Below are 16,730 nucleotides of genomic sequence, written 5' to 3'. Positions count from 1 at the left end.
GCAGAGAGAAGAGTGAAAAATGTTCTCTGACGTAGCGTTTGTGACGTTCCTTCTCAAATGTAATACATTACATTCAATCTGTTCTGCTAAAAAGTACAATCTCATACAAAACAAATACATACTTGATTATGTTTCAAGGGATTTTCTCTTGGATTACAGTCGCAGTTTTAACTAATGTTCGGAATTTAGGCAAACACAGTTCAGTTAATTATCTTGGTTTGGGTTCAAATAAGTAGCCTGTGTTGGTACGCCAGCTACGTACGTTTAGTATGTTACATATGTGCAATTAATTACAACCCTTCCCTTACAACAAAACTGTATTTTTGTCTACGTTATAAATACAACCCATCTGTCGGATTGCAATGCCAATTTAAAATACCAGGCTAAAGTTTTTTATTGAAATAAAATGACTTTCTAAAATGTCATGGCTAAGTAGAGTTTGTTGCATACGTTAAGTAAGGTTGGCAAGTTTTGTCATTTAAACTTGTGAGATACAGTATGTGGTGGAAGTTCGGAATGTTATTTAAAGTATGTTACGTATGTTAAAGGTCCCATGCCATGCGTTTCTGGTTATTACCCGTCCCCTTGTGTTATGAAGGTCTTTCTGCATGTAAACGGTCTGCAGAGTCACAAACCCTCAAAGTACACCCTGTAGCGAGTAAAACTCTAACACAGAAAAGACCTGTCTATGCTGCCCCAGAACGCCTCGTTGGACATTTCTCTTTTTCTTTCTGGGTACAGTGACGTGCCCATACCCAAATGGACCAATCCGTGGAGCTCCTCACACACTCTCTCTCAGCGGCAAAACGGTGACGCGCTGGGGGGGGGGGCGGTGCTAGTGGAGCCTCGCAGCGGCGAAACTGTGGCGCGCTTACACTGTAGGTGCGCCGCGTTTGGGGGTGCGGGTGCTAGTGGAGCCTCGCAGATGGGGGTGCTGCAGCCCCCTCAGCACCCCCCCTTCCCGCGTCCATGGTGCTCAGGCTGAGTTCAGGCTGAGTTCCGCGGTGTCTCGCAGACCCCACGCAGAAACCAGGAAACAACACCAGTAAGCCAGCTCACACTGTCCCCTCCTCACAGCAGCGAGCCCCGCAACGTCCCGCCAACACGGCACCCAGACCCCACGCCGCATTCTCATCTGTTTGTCATTACTGGTGTCATTTCCTGGTTGCTAACAAACGCCATTGTAACACATAATCTCTGATGTTCAGCTGTGATGGTGGTGGATTCATTAGAACAGAGTGGGCGAGCTGACCAATCAGAGCACAGTGGGCTCATAGAGAGGGGGGGGGGGGGGCAGGAGCTCCAACAAGCCGTTTAGGACAGAGAGTGAATACACATGCTATACAGAGATGCTGTATGAGAAACCAATGTGATTTTGGAACATTGAACAATGTAAATATATTCTAGTAGACCTCAACAATGGAATTATGATCAGTAGAAAGGGCCATGACATGGGACCTTTAAGTACCTTTAAGTAACTTAAGTACATTTTTTTTGTTAAAATAAGTAAGCGGTCTGGGTGTGAGACTCGTAGTAGTTCAACCCATCCATCCATCCATTTAAAATGAGATTTGGGAACTGTGTTTTTGGGTTTTTAGACCACTCTCCTGTGGGAGTTCAGTAAAGAAACGGTGGCATATACAGGTGAAGTAATGAGGATCCTGCTGTAGATGTGAATCACAGCACAGTAGAGCATTTGGGATACAAAGGTCCTCCAAATGATAAACACAAATCACAGTGCGGAGAACAAAGAAGTGTGTAATAAATGTCAATTGCTGAAACACAGACTATATAATATGGGAAATATATATCTGCTTGGACAGAAGTTTAGTACAAAAACAGATTACGTTGTGAACGCTCACGAATGTAATTCTTCCGTTACAACTTTGTCAGCGCTGCAGATGAAGAGCGGAGAGTTTGTATCTCTGCCTGACAGCTTTTCCATCTCTGAGTGATGTGAAGCCAAAAGCTCAACAAAACAAAAAAAACCTGTACGATTTGAGTTTTAGTCGTGAGAGATGAAACAATGGAGCACAGCTGCAGTGTGTCTTCCTTTGAAGGACACACACTGAGAGAGAGGAGAAGGGAGTCGTTGCCTTATACAGACATTGGAGCGTTCTCAAAGAGCCGAGCACACAAAGGTCTCTCCGTGCTTCGTGCTGCCTTCACTGTCGAGCGGCCTTGGCTGTTTTTGTGTCTGAATCCACAGCAGTGACCAGAAAGAAGTCCCTGACAGACAGAGGCACACCACGAGGGCTTCATGTCCAGCTCTAACGAGGCGTCGAGCGGATGTTTTCCATCGATTGGACGGTCATTAGCGGAGATGCGTTCGATAAGTTATGCAGATGACGGGGGGAAATGCTGAACCTCTTTCTCCCACTACAACTCGTCCCTCTCTTTCTGTCCGCCGTCGCTCCCACTCGGCATGATTTGAATATGTTACAGCGTGTCCTCTTGCATTATCACCAAAAAACAGAGGAAGGAGTGGGAGGACGGCGTGAAGCTTTCTGCATGTGAGTGGGTGTGTGGGTGGTTACATGGTGTGTGTGTGTAGAAAGTCATCGAGAGACTCCACAGACCTCCACTCTCAAACCTTACACAACAAAAAAAGATGTCTTCCTCTCATGCACTTCCTAACTGACACTTTCTTCTTCTGCCAGCCTCCAATATAAAAAAACCCCCAAACGCTTGTTAGCTTCTTTCTCTGTCGTTAGCGGCTTAATAGCATGTCATTACGGAGTCAGACGGAGTTTGATAGACAGCCCGGAGCCCAGCTATTATGCTGTGTGCATTCAGGAAAGCTATGATTTTGATGTTTACTATAAATCAAGATGAAGGTGTGAGCTGCTATTGTGGGTTATCCTTAATAGTAACAATTTGTTTCTGATGCTTTTATTCCGCCATCTTGCAGTCTTATTCATCCTGCTTCAGTTCCTTATGATGACGTTTTGGTATTTTGTTCAAAAGGCACATATTATAAGTCCCTCTCTAATCATACAACAAATCTGGGGACCATTTCATCCTGAAATTGTGCTTAAATACATAGAATTATCTCTCAAAGCTTCTCAAATATATCCCAACGCATGTGTTTCCCTCAGCCTGAAAGTAGAGATTAGCTGTAGAGGGTTTGACATTTTGGTTCGTGGGCGTGTTGATGTGTCGTCAAATGTGTGTCCCGAAATTAAAAAGCCCATACTTGTCGCATTTCTGGCAATCAGAAGCCCTCGCGGAGTGATTGTTGTGGTTATGGGAGCTGCTAATGAACACTCGATTGCCCCGATTTAAGCGAAACACTTCATTAGGAGCAGAAATGTTTTAAAATCAGAGCATGCAACACGGTCTGCCGCCCTGTCAGGAATGAGTAATGTTCCCCTTCGCTGAAATGAAGGAGTGCAGTCTGGGCGACGCTATATTAGGTGAAGATGGATGGTTTGTGGTGGCAAATATTGACTTGCTCTGTTATCTTTACTTAGAAATTCAAACCATGACAAAGTGTTTTCGTACGCTGGAAATTCAGGTTGAAACTCAAAAAGTGGTAAATTGCTTGATTGGAAACATCTTAAAAAATGAAGAAGTGATAACACTGCAGAGAATTCCACCTGTTCCAGCACCGCGGATAGCGTCATAGCAACAATAAATATGAAGGTGTGTTGCCTTGAAGGCGTTGTTCAGTTGGGAAGTCAAACTATTTCCTGAACTCGCATCAAAGGAACCAAACTGCTCCGGGTGAGCTACACATCATCTCTCAACATTTGACATCTGACAAAACTAGAAACAGAAAGAAATTCCCTAAGGAGAAAAATAAAGTACATTATTATTACTATTATTATTATTCCTTCCTTCCTTCAACTGGGCACTGGAGAGAAAACTGTCAGTAACCTTTATATCGCTGCAGAGAAATACACCTGTCACAAAGTGTTTGTCAGCACCAGGTGGAAAAAAGATTGCTTCTTGGTGAGGTGATAGACCTGTCATGTTAAGTATATTACCACCATGGATAGGGACTGTCATAATGCCCAAAGTTACCGCTCTTTAAAGGTCACCTATTATGCCAAGGTAACCCCCCCCCCCCCCCCCCCCCCCCTTATCACCTGAATCTCCTCCTAGAGCACCATTGTGTTCTTTGTAACCAAATCTCTCTCAGAGGGGCGTGGGGAGGGGCTCCTTATTTTCATCTAAAGTAACAGACAGAGAAACAGCACTTTTGAAACAGGGCTGAAACAGAGGGGATTATGGGTAATGCTGCAATGATCTGTTTGGTGTTTGGAGCCAAACACTTCAGAGACATGTCTTGTATATATCTGAGACCTATAATATATTGATGAAAAACAGTATGATAGGGGACCTTTAATGTATATCTGACATAAATAAATCAAACAAGTCAGCACCATGGATATCGTCATAAAGCACCTGTCACCATGAATCAACAGTGCAGAGAAAATGAGTGAGAGACAGAAGAGACACTTTAGGAATGAGTCCTTTACTCGGAAATGAATCAGCTTTTCCGCACTTTCGGGATTCCTTACTCTAAGTAAATTCATTTTTGAATCAGTTCTTGGTTATATACAGAAATAAGCTCTGTGGTTACAAGATTTAACGTCTTGTTTTAAATACGTGAGTAGATACCCAACAGTTGAATGTTTGAAGCTTTGAAGGTTAGTAGCGATTGAGTAAATGAGACGACCAAACGCCATCAAGCAAAAACATTAGCCGCCCTTAGCTTAGCGGTGGTGACATGAAGTCATGTGATCGTCATGTAGTTCCTTATTCTAGCTTTTTACTTCTGAAGATTGCATTTACGTGAACTATTATAAGAGTGGTGTTAATATGTGGAGATTATCCTGCTGAGCAACACGTGTAAATATGATAAATGTGTGTCGGCCACAGATCTTATGTTCTTCACATTGCTTTTTGTTGAGGGAACACTTGCAATGCTAACTTCCGTCATCACTGCTTCACTCTATTTGGTTTATCTTTGCCTCACATTGTGTCTAAATAAAGCTACCACAAAGCTATGTATGACAAATTGTTAATTCATTGCAGACGTGTGTGGTCCTATAGCCCAGTCATAACCTCTGTATTAAATACTGCCCCTAAAACGAGTACCCACAATTTATAGAAAATAACTATCTTAACATAATTAAACGTCTTGATGACCGTGAAGCTTTGGCACAGATTAAGTTACAGCCCAGGCAGGACAAATATGACTTCATTGATACGTGAATTAAAATGAAAAAGTTACCATACACAAAACCAAAAAAGCTCGACAGCGGCTCTTCTTCCTCCGCAGGCTGAGGAGGTTCAACATGGACTCCAGGATACTCTGCAACTTCTGCAGGTGCACCATAGAGAGCATCCTGACCTTCTACAGGTGCACCATAGAGAGGATCCTGACCTTCTACAGGTGCACCATAGAGAGCATCCTGACCTTCTACAGGTGCACCATAGAGAGCATCCTGACCTTCTACAGGTGCACCATAGAGAGCATCCTGACCTTCTACAGGTGCACCATAGAGAGGATCCTGACCTTCTACATGTGCACCATAGAGAGCATCCTGACCTTCTACAGGTGCACCATAGAGAGTATCATGACCTTCTACAGGTGCACCATAGAGAGCATCCTGACCTTCTACAGGTGCACCATAGAGAGCATCCTGACCTTCTACAGGTGCACCATAGAGAGCATCCTGACCTTCTACAGGTGCACCATAGAGAGCATCCTGACCTTCTACAGGTGCACCATAGAGAGGATCCTGACCTTCTACAGGTGCACCATAGAGAGGATCCTGACCTTCTACAGGTGCACCATAGAGAGGATCCTGACCTTCTACAGGTGCACCATAGAGAGCATCATGACCTTCTACAGGTGCACCATAGAGAGGATCCTGACCTTCTAGAGGTGCACCATAGAGAGCATCCTGACCTTCTACAGGTGCACCATAGAGAGCATCCTGACCTTCAACAGGTGCACCATAGAGAGGATCCTGACCTTCTAAAGGTGCACCATAGAGAGTATCATGACCTTCTACAGGTGCACCATAGAGAGCATCCTGACCTTCTACAGGTGCACCATAGAGAGGATCCTGACCTTCTACAGGTGCACCATAGAGAGCATCCTGACCTTCTACAGGTGCACCATAGAGAGCATCCTGACCTTCTACAGGTGCACCATAGAGAGCATCCTGACCTTCTACAGGTGCACCATAGAGAGCATCCTGACCTTCTACAGGTGCACCATAGAGAGGATCCTGACCTTCAACAGGTGCACCATAGAGAGCATCCTGACCTTCTACAGGTGCACCATAGAGAGCATCCTGACCTTCTACAGGTGCACCATAGAGAGCATCCTGATCTTCTACAGGTGCACCATAGAGAGGATCCTGACCTTCTACAGGTGCACCATAGAGAGGATCCTGACGGGCTGCATCACAGCCTGGTACGGCAGCTGCACCGCCATCAACCATAAGGCTCTACAGAGGCCGGTGAAAACTGCACAGAACATCACCAGGACGGAGCTGCCATCCATGGAGGACCTCTACTCCCAGCGGCTCAGGAAGAAAGCCCTCCGGATTACAAAAGACCCCCATCACCCCAGCCACAAACTGTTCAGTCTGCTGCCGTCTGGCAGGCGGTACCGCAGCATCCGGACTAAAACCACCTGACTCATGGACAGTTTCATCACACAGGCCATAAGACTGCTAAACACCTGAACTATTGAAACAACATCCATAACATTCATCTGCTACTTAGTAATTATTTATCTATTTCTCTAATATATCATTCCAATAACTTGCATATAGACTCTTATTTCACTATTTCAAACTATTTTTCTTTTTGTATTACTATTTACTATTTACTGTTTATCTGTGTTATTGTGTTGCACTGTTGGAGAAGCCTGTGACCTAAGATTTTCATCGGCATAACTACACTGTAGCTATGTTCGTTTGACAAAATAAAGAACCTTGAACCTTGAACAAAAGAAAAAGGACTTGTTACCTGGCAACATAGACGTGAAGTGGTCAATTGTGAATGACAACCAAGGACTGATGCTTTTGATAGAGTGAGATAATATCAGGTGAAATGCAGCGAACACTGTTCCTCTGCTTCTACTAAATATCTGCCGTTAAGTTAAAAGAAAAAACGTCATAAAGAAGGTCATTTTGAACACAACGAAACATACTTCACATAAAAAGACGGATAATCGAGGGAACAGCTATAACAAGCACTCTGGAGTTTTCCCTATCCACTTCAACGATGTGTTGAGGAAAGGAAATGACCGTTGTTTCCCAAGTCTTCCTCTTAACCTTTCCTCTCGTTTTGCAGCTGATTCCAGTTTAAGTGGTCCTCCAACCCCCTGAGGGGTAAAGTACACCCATGTTAACAGGACTATGACTATGAGCACATGTACCCATAAAAGTGCATACAAGTAAATCGTACCTCCCATAAACCCATCTCTCAACGGGCAATTGTGGGTCATATAGATCCCAAGAGGGTCCTTAGTGAGGCGGGATCTAATCACTGTAAGTAGCAAAATGACATTCATCACATTAATAATATGTGCTAGAAAGAAAACAACCTTGAATGGACCTTGATTGTAGATATAACTGTTAATATGAAATAAGGACCATATCCATTATAGAGGACACTGAGATCATGAATTTGGTACTCCCGGAAAGTGTGTGTCATTAAAGTAGGGATACATGTCAGAGTAGAGGCACAAAATACAAATGTGAAAACCTGAAAATGTTGATAATAATGCCCCATTAAAGGTGGGGTTTTGGAGAAACCGGCTTGAGATCGCTAGAATTTGAAAATACACAACCGGAGAAAATCTGCCACTTCCTTACAGAGCCCCTCCTCCAACACACACGAACGCGCACATGACCAATGAGGGCACGAGATAAGTTTGTGCACAGATGGAAGGCTGACAGGCAGGTAGGCCATCCAGTTATTTTAGCCGGGCCGGCTCAGATGATTGGTCGTGCTTTTTACAGTACTACGGCTTCCACAGATGACATTTTTTTATGGATTTTTTGTCAAAGCACTTCAGATATTCATTGCTATCGGGATGTTAAGAGCATTCCATGGAATATAACAAAAAGTGTATCTCGAGCCGGTTTCTCAAACTTACCTACCCCACCTTTAAGGCCTATCTATCGCTTCATTAAAGTGCTATTGGTGGCAGCATTTACAGAGTTTGAAAAAGGCTTTTATTTTGCAAAAAGCAGCTTTACACAGGTCCATTATTTCTCTGTAAATTCATTGTAGTTTTCTTAGGAGGAATACAGTAAGTAATCTGCTGCTAAATGGCTGTAAATGAGATTACTGTCCTCTGAGGACGGCTGCTTCGTTGGGTTACGTTTATAAGCTGTTGTTTATTTCTAGAGGGGAGACAGGACTTGTGTGAAAGCTCCATTTAGGATTATAATTGCACAGCCAAATAAACACATTATAACATATTGTAAAAAGAGAGATGTGATGTCTTTTTACAGATGGATGGTATGCTTATGGTCTAGTATAAAAAAAGGTTACGCGTTTTTTCAAGTTCAGCTACTTCTGTTCTATTGGGTTAAAAGTAAATAAATAGCTTAAAGACTCAAGAAAAGAAACAGCCAAACACACACACACACACACACACACACACACACACACACACACACACACACACACACACACACACACACACACACACAACACACAGACACACACACACACACACACACACCACACACACACACACACACACACACACACACACACAACACACACACACACACACACACACACACACACACACACACACACACACACACACACACACACACACACTTGGCCCCGTCAGCTACAGTGGAGAAGTAATTTAAGTTAGGAGCTCCGCTGCACAGACACCACAAATTGATTCTGGCTTTAGGATCAAAGATATAGTGAATAACACTCACGGTTTGTGTGTGGGACATAAACACATGCACAGAAACGTTAGGAGAAGTTATCCGACCTTCACGCTCTGCAGGGAGAGGAGGGAGGGAGGGAGGGAGACTTGAAAGAAGAGGAAAGGAAAGCTCCTCTAGTCCTGAGCGCTACATACACTAATTAACTGGAGAGACATGACCTTTCTCTCCTCCTCCCTGAGAGTGAATGTGTGTGTGTGTGTGTGTGTGTGTGTGTGTGTGTGTGTGTGTGTGTGTGTGCTATGCATCAATACAAGAGCACAGTCATCACAGCCAGATGCAGCCATTACTTCATGTCTCATCACCGCGTGAGAGCTAGAGTAAGGGGAGAATTCCCAGAATGCCGTTTTAAGACCTTAACGCTACATCAAGATATTGTCTGAAGTGTCTGTGAACATGTGTGTGTGTGTGTGTGTGTGTGTGTGTGTGTGTGTGTGTGTGTGTGTGTGCTTGTGTGTGTGTTTGTGTGTGTGTGTGTGTGTGTGGTCAAACCTTGGGAGTTAGGACATTTTCTTCCAGTCTGACCACTTAAGAGGGCAATTTGAACAACGTTTAAAGTAGGTTTTGGGGTTAGATTGAAACAGTTTTGGATTTAGTAATGCTTAAGTGTGGAGTGACGCAGATTTATAGAAATATTTGAAAAAAGGAGAGAGACAAAATACCAATTTTAGAGAATACAATACACATAAAAGCTCAAATCTAAGGAAAAAGTTCGTACTGAATAGGGCACCTTTCTTGGAAACACATGGATAAGGTACATTTAAAAACATGATTTAAAAAGTTGTTTTTAAGTAGTTGTAAAAGAATAGTAAAAAAGTGACTACCTCTTAAAGTTTTGATGACTTGTACTTCAAAGCAAAAACGTATGAATACATTTTAGCGTACCGCTTTCTAAACGTATATGCACTATGTCATGTGATGGTCCTCAAGAGTACTGGCATTCAAGTGTGTGTGTGTATGTGTGTGTGTGTGTGTGTGTGTGTGTGTGTGTGTGTGTGTGTGTGTGTGTCTGTTTTGGAGTGTCAGACAAGTTCACACCAAATGTCAGCGAGTTGGCCCTGGGAAAATGCAGTGAACTTCACTTATCAAATATCAGCAGACGCTGCTCTGCTAACTAGGACTGAGGCAGGGACACAAACAACGAGCTAATCAACGCAACGTCTTCAAAAGTTGGTTAGAAGCTCAGCGCCAACTTTCAGTAAGAGACAGAAAGTTAGAGTGTGTGTGTGTGTGTGTGTGTGTGTGTGTGTGTGTGTGTGTGTGTGTGTGTGTGTGTGTGTGTGTGTGTGTGTGTGTGTGTGTGTGTGTGTATGTGTGTGTGTTGGGCAACCCACTTGAATAGACACCACTGATGCAGTAGGAAATGGAGAGGAGACAGAGGGGAGAAAGACGAAGGAAGAGGGGAAATCAAGCATCCGCTGGAGGGGGACCATTAAGAAATGAGAGGGGGAGTGTATTGTGCATATTGTGTGTGTGGTTGTGTGTGTACGTGACCTTACAGTATGTGGGAGTTTAATGCCCGGCTGGTGCTGAATGAACCTCGTGTCTCAGGAGAAGGGTTGTGTGTATTCGTCTGAGAGCAGGAGTGTGTCTGTGTGTTTTGAGACAGTTTAAAAAAGCTAATTCTACAACTAAACCTAATTTGACCTCAACAGGAGAAACTGTGGTTACTTACCCTTGCCGAATGCTGATTGGATCTCGATGTGGAACAAGCCCCCTTGGATGAGCTGCCTTTAGTGTTCGGTTGCATTCACGTGCGCGTTGTTCATGCTTTCTTCAGACTTGAGGCGCTTCTTAGTCTGAAACAGAAAGAAAAAGTTCTTTAGTTAAACTGTATAACTATCCAGATGTTTTGTGGCATGAGTTTCGCCAATAGCCGCGTTCACACCGGAGTACTTTTCCCCGTACTTTTCGCGTTTAGTTCCATTAGTACCCCTTATGTCGCGTTCACACCAAAAAGAGCACTTCAAGCCGGGAACTTTTACCCCCATTTTTAGTGCCTGCTGAGAGATGGTACTTTCCTGGGGGAAAAAAAGTGCCCCAGTTCTGATTGGCTGGGCGAATTGCAAACCACGCCCCGTAAAACTCTGAAATGTTTTGTCGAGCCGCCATTTTATTATCCTCGCATTAGCATTATTAGCATTAGCATTCGCCCAGCGCACAAACGCAGAGAGACTAACTTATGGCAACACAAAAGAAAACATGGGAGCGGTGGAGATGAGGAGGTGTCGGCGTTCTGGCGATTTACTCTGAAGGCTTCAGTAGAAGCTGCTGGGAGTTTTGCAACACCTCCCAAATCCAACAAGATTTGGTTAAAATGCCAATTTAGGTTCTTTATCAAACAGTGTTCAGGCTTCAGGTGTATATATTACAATAAAACATTAAATGACTTTTAGCATTACATTTACAAAAAGATAAAGGGATTGTGACGCATACTGATCGTTTTGTCCTTGTCCCACTTTAACAAGTATCCTCCATAATAAATACTGTTATATCCAACATCTGTGGATAGCTATTTGCATAATAAGATTGTTTGGACTTTAAGATATTGGTTTTGGCCATTGGGTATTGTTCTGGTTGGCTGATTGATTTTATTGGCTGTCGGGGGGAAATAAATCAGGCTTTTTTGTTCTTGTTTCAATGGTGTACGCTTCCCCCTGTTTACACTAACAACTAATTTTCCTCCCTTCGGAAGAATCCATTTGCAGCGTTCAGTACGATAAACAGCCTCCTCACAACAAACTAATCCATCAAAGACAAACCCCAAGCCTTCATTCGGTTTAGTGAAAGTGTTTGTTTTATTGTCACTTCATTAACCCGAGCTGAATGTGCTGTTATGAGTGAGCTTGTTAAATCAACAATCACCTGACAGTCAAAGAAATAAATGGTGGAGAAGGAAACAATCCATCCCTCACACATCGCATCACAAACTGTCTCTTTAAATCTTTATTAGTCCAGACAGCAGTTCATGTTAAACACCGTTTGGCACTGTAACGTTTGTCTTTAAAAGGACACAAACTTAAATTATGATTATACATTTTCACATCACATTAGTTTCATAGCAATTCAAAGAGATGGACAAATAATGACTGAATAATGTTAAAACGTAATTTCAGAAGACTACAATGTGGCTGGAGATAGACATCCGAGGCATGTTCACTTGAAAAAAGATATCCTTCTCATTATGTAAAGGAAACACAAGTTGAATTGGTCCAATTTGGGAGGTTTGTGCATTCATGTGAGCCTCAATACAGCCGGAAAACTCTATTGACTTCGACAAGAACTCCACATTGATTCCCTCTCCTGCCTCCCCCATCGCTCTGTTTCTCTGTTTCCTCAGATAATTGTGGAAGGAAACAGAGAAACTCTTTCCAGCTGGGATCCCTCAGGGCACCTACCTTGGACCTGCACTTTTATCACCAAACAGCACCGTTACAAGCAGAGGTGGGAAGTAGTGGAGTACAAATACTTCGTTACTATACTCAAGTACATTATTCTGGTATCAGTACTTTACTCCACTACTTATTATTCTGACGACTTTTACTTCTACTTCCTACATGTTGAACACAAATACCTGTACTTTCTACTTCTTACATGTTGAACCCAAATACCTGTACTTTCTACTTCTTACATTTTGAACCCAAATACCTGTACTTTCTACTTCTTACATGTTGAACACAAATACCTGTACTTTCTACTTCCTACATGTTGAACACAAATACCTGTACTTTCTACTTCTTACATGTTGAACACAAATACCTGTACTTTCTACTTCTTACATTTTGAACCCAAATACCTGTACTTTCTACTTCTTACATGTTGAACACAAATACCTGTACTTTCTACTTCCTACATGTTGAACACAAATACCTGTACTTTCTACTTCTTACATGTTGAACCCAAATACCTGTACTTTCTACTTCTTACATGTTGAACACAAATACCTGTACTTTCTACTTCTTACATGTTGAACACAAATACCTGTACTTTCTACTTCTTACATTTTGAACCCAAATACCTGTACTTTCTACTTCTTACATGTTGAACCCAAATACCTGTACTTTCTACTTCTTATATTTTGAACACAAATACCTGTACTTTCTACTTCTTACATTTTGAACCCAAATACCTGTACTTTCTACTTCTTACATGTTGAACCCAAATACCTGTACTTTCTACTTCTTACATGTTGAACCCAAATACCTGTACTTTCTACTTCTTACATGTTGAACACAAATACCTGTACTTTCTACTTCTTACATTTGAACCCAAATACCTGTACTTTCTACTTCTTACATTTTGAACACAAATACCTGTACTTTCTACTTCTTACATGTTGAACACAAATACCTGTACTTTCTACTTCTTACATGTTGAACACAAATACCTGTACTTTCTACTTCTTACATGTTGAACCCAAATACCTGTACTTTCTACTTCTTACATGTTGAACCCAAATACCTGTACTTTCTACTTCTCACATTTTCCAAACAGGCTGGTTCCTTTAGTTTGAATGTGTGTTTGGTGGCGTGATCATTATTATTTAGAGTCATTGCGTGCCTATTGATTTGAACACGATCCGTGTATCCATCATTTCCTGGTCTTCTCTAAAGGAGAGGGACCAATGAAAACGTTGTCATGTTGCCGTTGTTCAGCATGGAAACATTCATTAGCTAACAATGACATTATTGTTCTATTAATATAAAGGGAGGTCAGGTACTCTTTAAAACAGCTGCTAGTTATGGGTACTTTTTACTGAAGTACATTTCAAAGTCTTTACTTTTACTTGAGTAAAGAAGTTTAGTCAGTACTTCTACTTTCACCAGAGTACTTTTAAACACGAGTATCTGTACTTCTACTTGAGCAAAGGATGTGTGTTCTTTTGCCATCTCTGGCTACAAGCAGCCACAATTAGCAATGCAAAGGTCAACACCACAACAATGGAGAGCAGAAATACAATGTATTGCTGGGAAACAAGTTCTCACTATTGATTCCCAAATAAACTTTTAAACCCTTATTTGTCTGGGGAGACAAACAGCCTGTTTTACATTCACACAGGCACCAAAAAGTTTACTTCAAATTGATATGACAAAAAAAAGAACAATAGCGCTTGCTAATTCGCTAATTAGCTCCCCTGTTACAGAAAGATCTGGCAACGCTGTGTTTTTTTTGGGAATGAAGCATGCCTCAAAAAAAAGAGCTCAGTTCAAACAATAATAAAAACTGTGTTCACACTGGTTTTCCCTCCATCTTTAAAAAGCTTTAACGCCTTCAGAGTTGTTACATAAGATCTGAAACAGCTACACTGTGATGTAACAGCTCCCAGGGTAGGAAGCACTCGATCTGGAAGTTTAGTTTTTAAAAAACAATTGAGATGTAATTAGTCAAAACTAAAAACACTTGGCCTGCAGACTCAGTGTGTTCATTTAATGTATCTCATGATTTAATAATAGAAGAGGCGAGTTCAGGTTGAGGTCACATTAGATACATAATAGATAACTTGAGTGCATCATATGGCCTTCAGGAAGTAAATGAGCAAGCTGTTGTTTTTGCATATTTTATCAAACCTTACCGATGACAGCCTCGGTTGTTTTCCTCTTATTTCAAAAATGCACCTGCAGATACTTGTTTGCATCACAATGAACATTAAATTCATGTTTTTCACTCAAAAAAAGCAGCTGCTAAATCAAAAGGTCTTCCAGTGTGGTGCATTCAAGGTGTTGGCGGGTATAGTGTTTGTGATATTGTGTTTTAATTCATTTAAAAAAGGGTTATTTTGGCATGAAACTACAATTTGTCCGAAAAAAACGAATTTGTCAAAATGTTTCCGACACAATAACAGTAGTATACATATTGATACGATCGAATACACCTCTTACATTCTTGTTACTAAAGTCTGAATGACTTGCATCAGGACTTGAAATGACATTAAATATCAATATATACAATCGTTGTTCAGATGAGGTAGAGATCGTTAAGAGTCCATCATCTGGGAACCACAAAACGAATTGATGTGACAATCAGTGGAAAAGTTGTTGAGATATTTCCGTCTGGTTAAAATGTAAACAACTTAACAACTACAACTTTTAATTCCCTCTACAAAAAATGCCATCAGTCGTGTTCAGCATGATTCAAAACAGATTGTGAGGAATATAAAACCATCCAGGCGTCACAGGGGAATGTTTGTGCATAATTAAATCTCAAGGTAACACCTCTCCGACAGCAGTAGCAATTAATTCAACAATGGAGTCATGTTGTGCTGTATGGAGCCACTTGTAAGTGAGTCGCCTTTTCACAATATGTGTCATCACACACACACACACACACACACACACACACACACACACACACACACACACACACACACACACACACACACACACACACACACACACACACACACACACACACACACACACACACACACACACACACACACACACACACACACACACACACAACTCACAGGGAACACAGATCTGTTGTGCCTGTGTTTAAAGGTGAACCAGCAGAAACAAGGTAAAAACGAACTGCATGGACGAAGTTGAGGAGGAAAACACGAGACATCAGAGAGAGATGGATTGAAGGACAGAAAAGAAAAGCCGTTTGGAGGATTGTGAAATGATGGAACATCAGATGGGAAGGAAGATAGATGGTTGCCAAGAGCAGACAGAAGAGAGAGAGGAGATGAGGAGGCTGGAAAACAGATGGGACCACCACACACACACACACACACACACACACACACACACACACACACACACACACACACACACACACACACACACACACACACACACACACACACACGCCTTACTACACACATATACAGTATATAGCATTTTCTTTTTGTTATATTTTTTTAAGAAGGCACGTGCGCACACACAACCACACGCACACACTCACTCACACACACTGTAGGACATAGGAATACTTTTTTACTGAAAATAAAGTACTTTTTAAATTTGATCAAAGGCATAGCTAGCATCGCTTTTCTTTTCTTTTTCAAAGGCACAATGTTAAAAAAATAAAAACGGGTCCATATACAGTGGAGCCAACGCACGCGCACACACACACACACACACACACACACACACACACACACACACACACACACACACACACACACACACACACACACACACACACACACACACACACACACACACACACACACACACACACACACACACACACACACACTTTATTCCACTCAAGTAGCTTTCTGTTGATTGCATGCTCTCTCTATATGGATCTTTTCTGCTTACATATGTAGTTTAGTGCACAATCGATACTATTTCCATGGGGTGACACACACACACACACACACACACACACACACACACACACACACACACACACACACACACACACACACACACACACACACACCCCCTTTTTTCATGCCCTAATTTTCATCAAAATGCCTAGTCATGATTTAAACTTCCAACATATCAGATGTTGTCTCATTCTGTTTAAATCACCACAGATCCATTTCGCTGATCGCTTTAAGCCGTTCGAGGCAATCTCTGAAATGCTAAGTCATGATTTAAACATCTTTAAGGAAAAGGCTACTAAGAAAAAGCAATTTGGTTTTACAGACACATTAAAATGAAGCACTTAATGGTATCTACAGAAGGGGGGGGGGGGGGGGGGTTCATTAGTGGCTGAGTGCGGCCCCCTGCCACTTCCTCTGCCAATAAGAGCAATTACATTGATACGGTTCTCGAGTGTTGGCGATCTGGTCACTTCTGAAAAACAGCCAATCAATACAGGAACAAA

This window comes from Trematomus bernacchii, unplaced genomic scaffold (genome assembly GCF_902827165.1).
Source record: "Trematomus bernacchii unplaced genomic scaffold, fTreBer1.1, whole genome shotgun sequence".
In the NCBI taxonomy this organism is placed as follows: domain Eukaryota; kingdom Metazoa; phylum Chordata; class Actinopteri; order Perciformes; family Nototheniidae; genus Trematomus; species Trematomus bernacchii.
Note: the sequence above shows the minus strand (reverse complement) of the source record.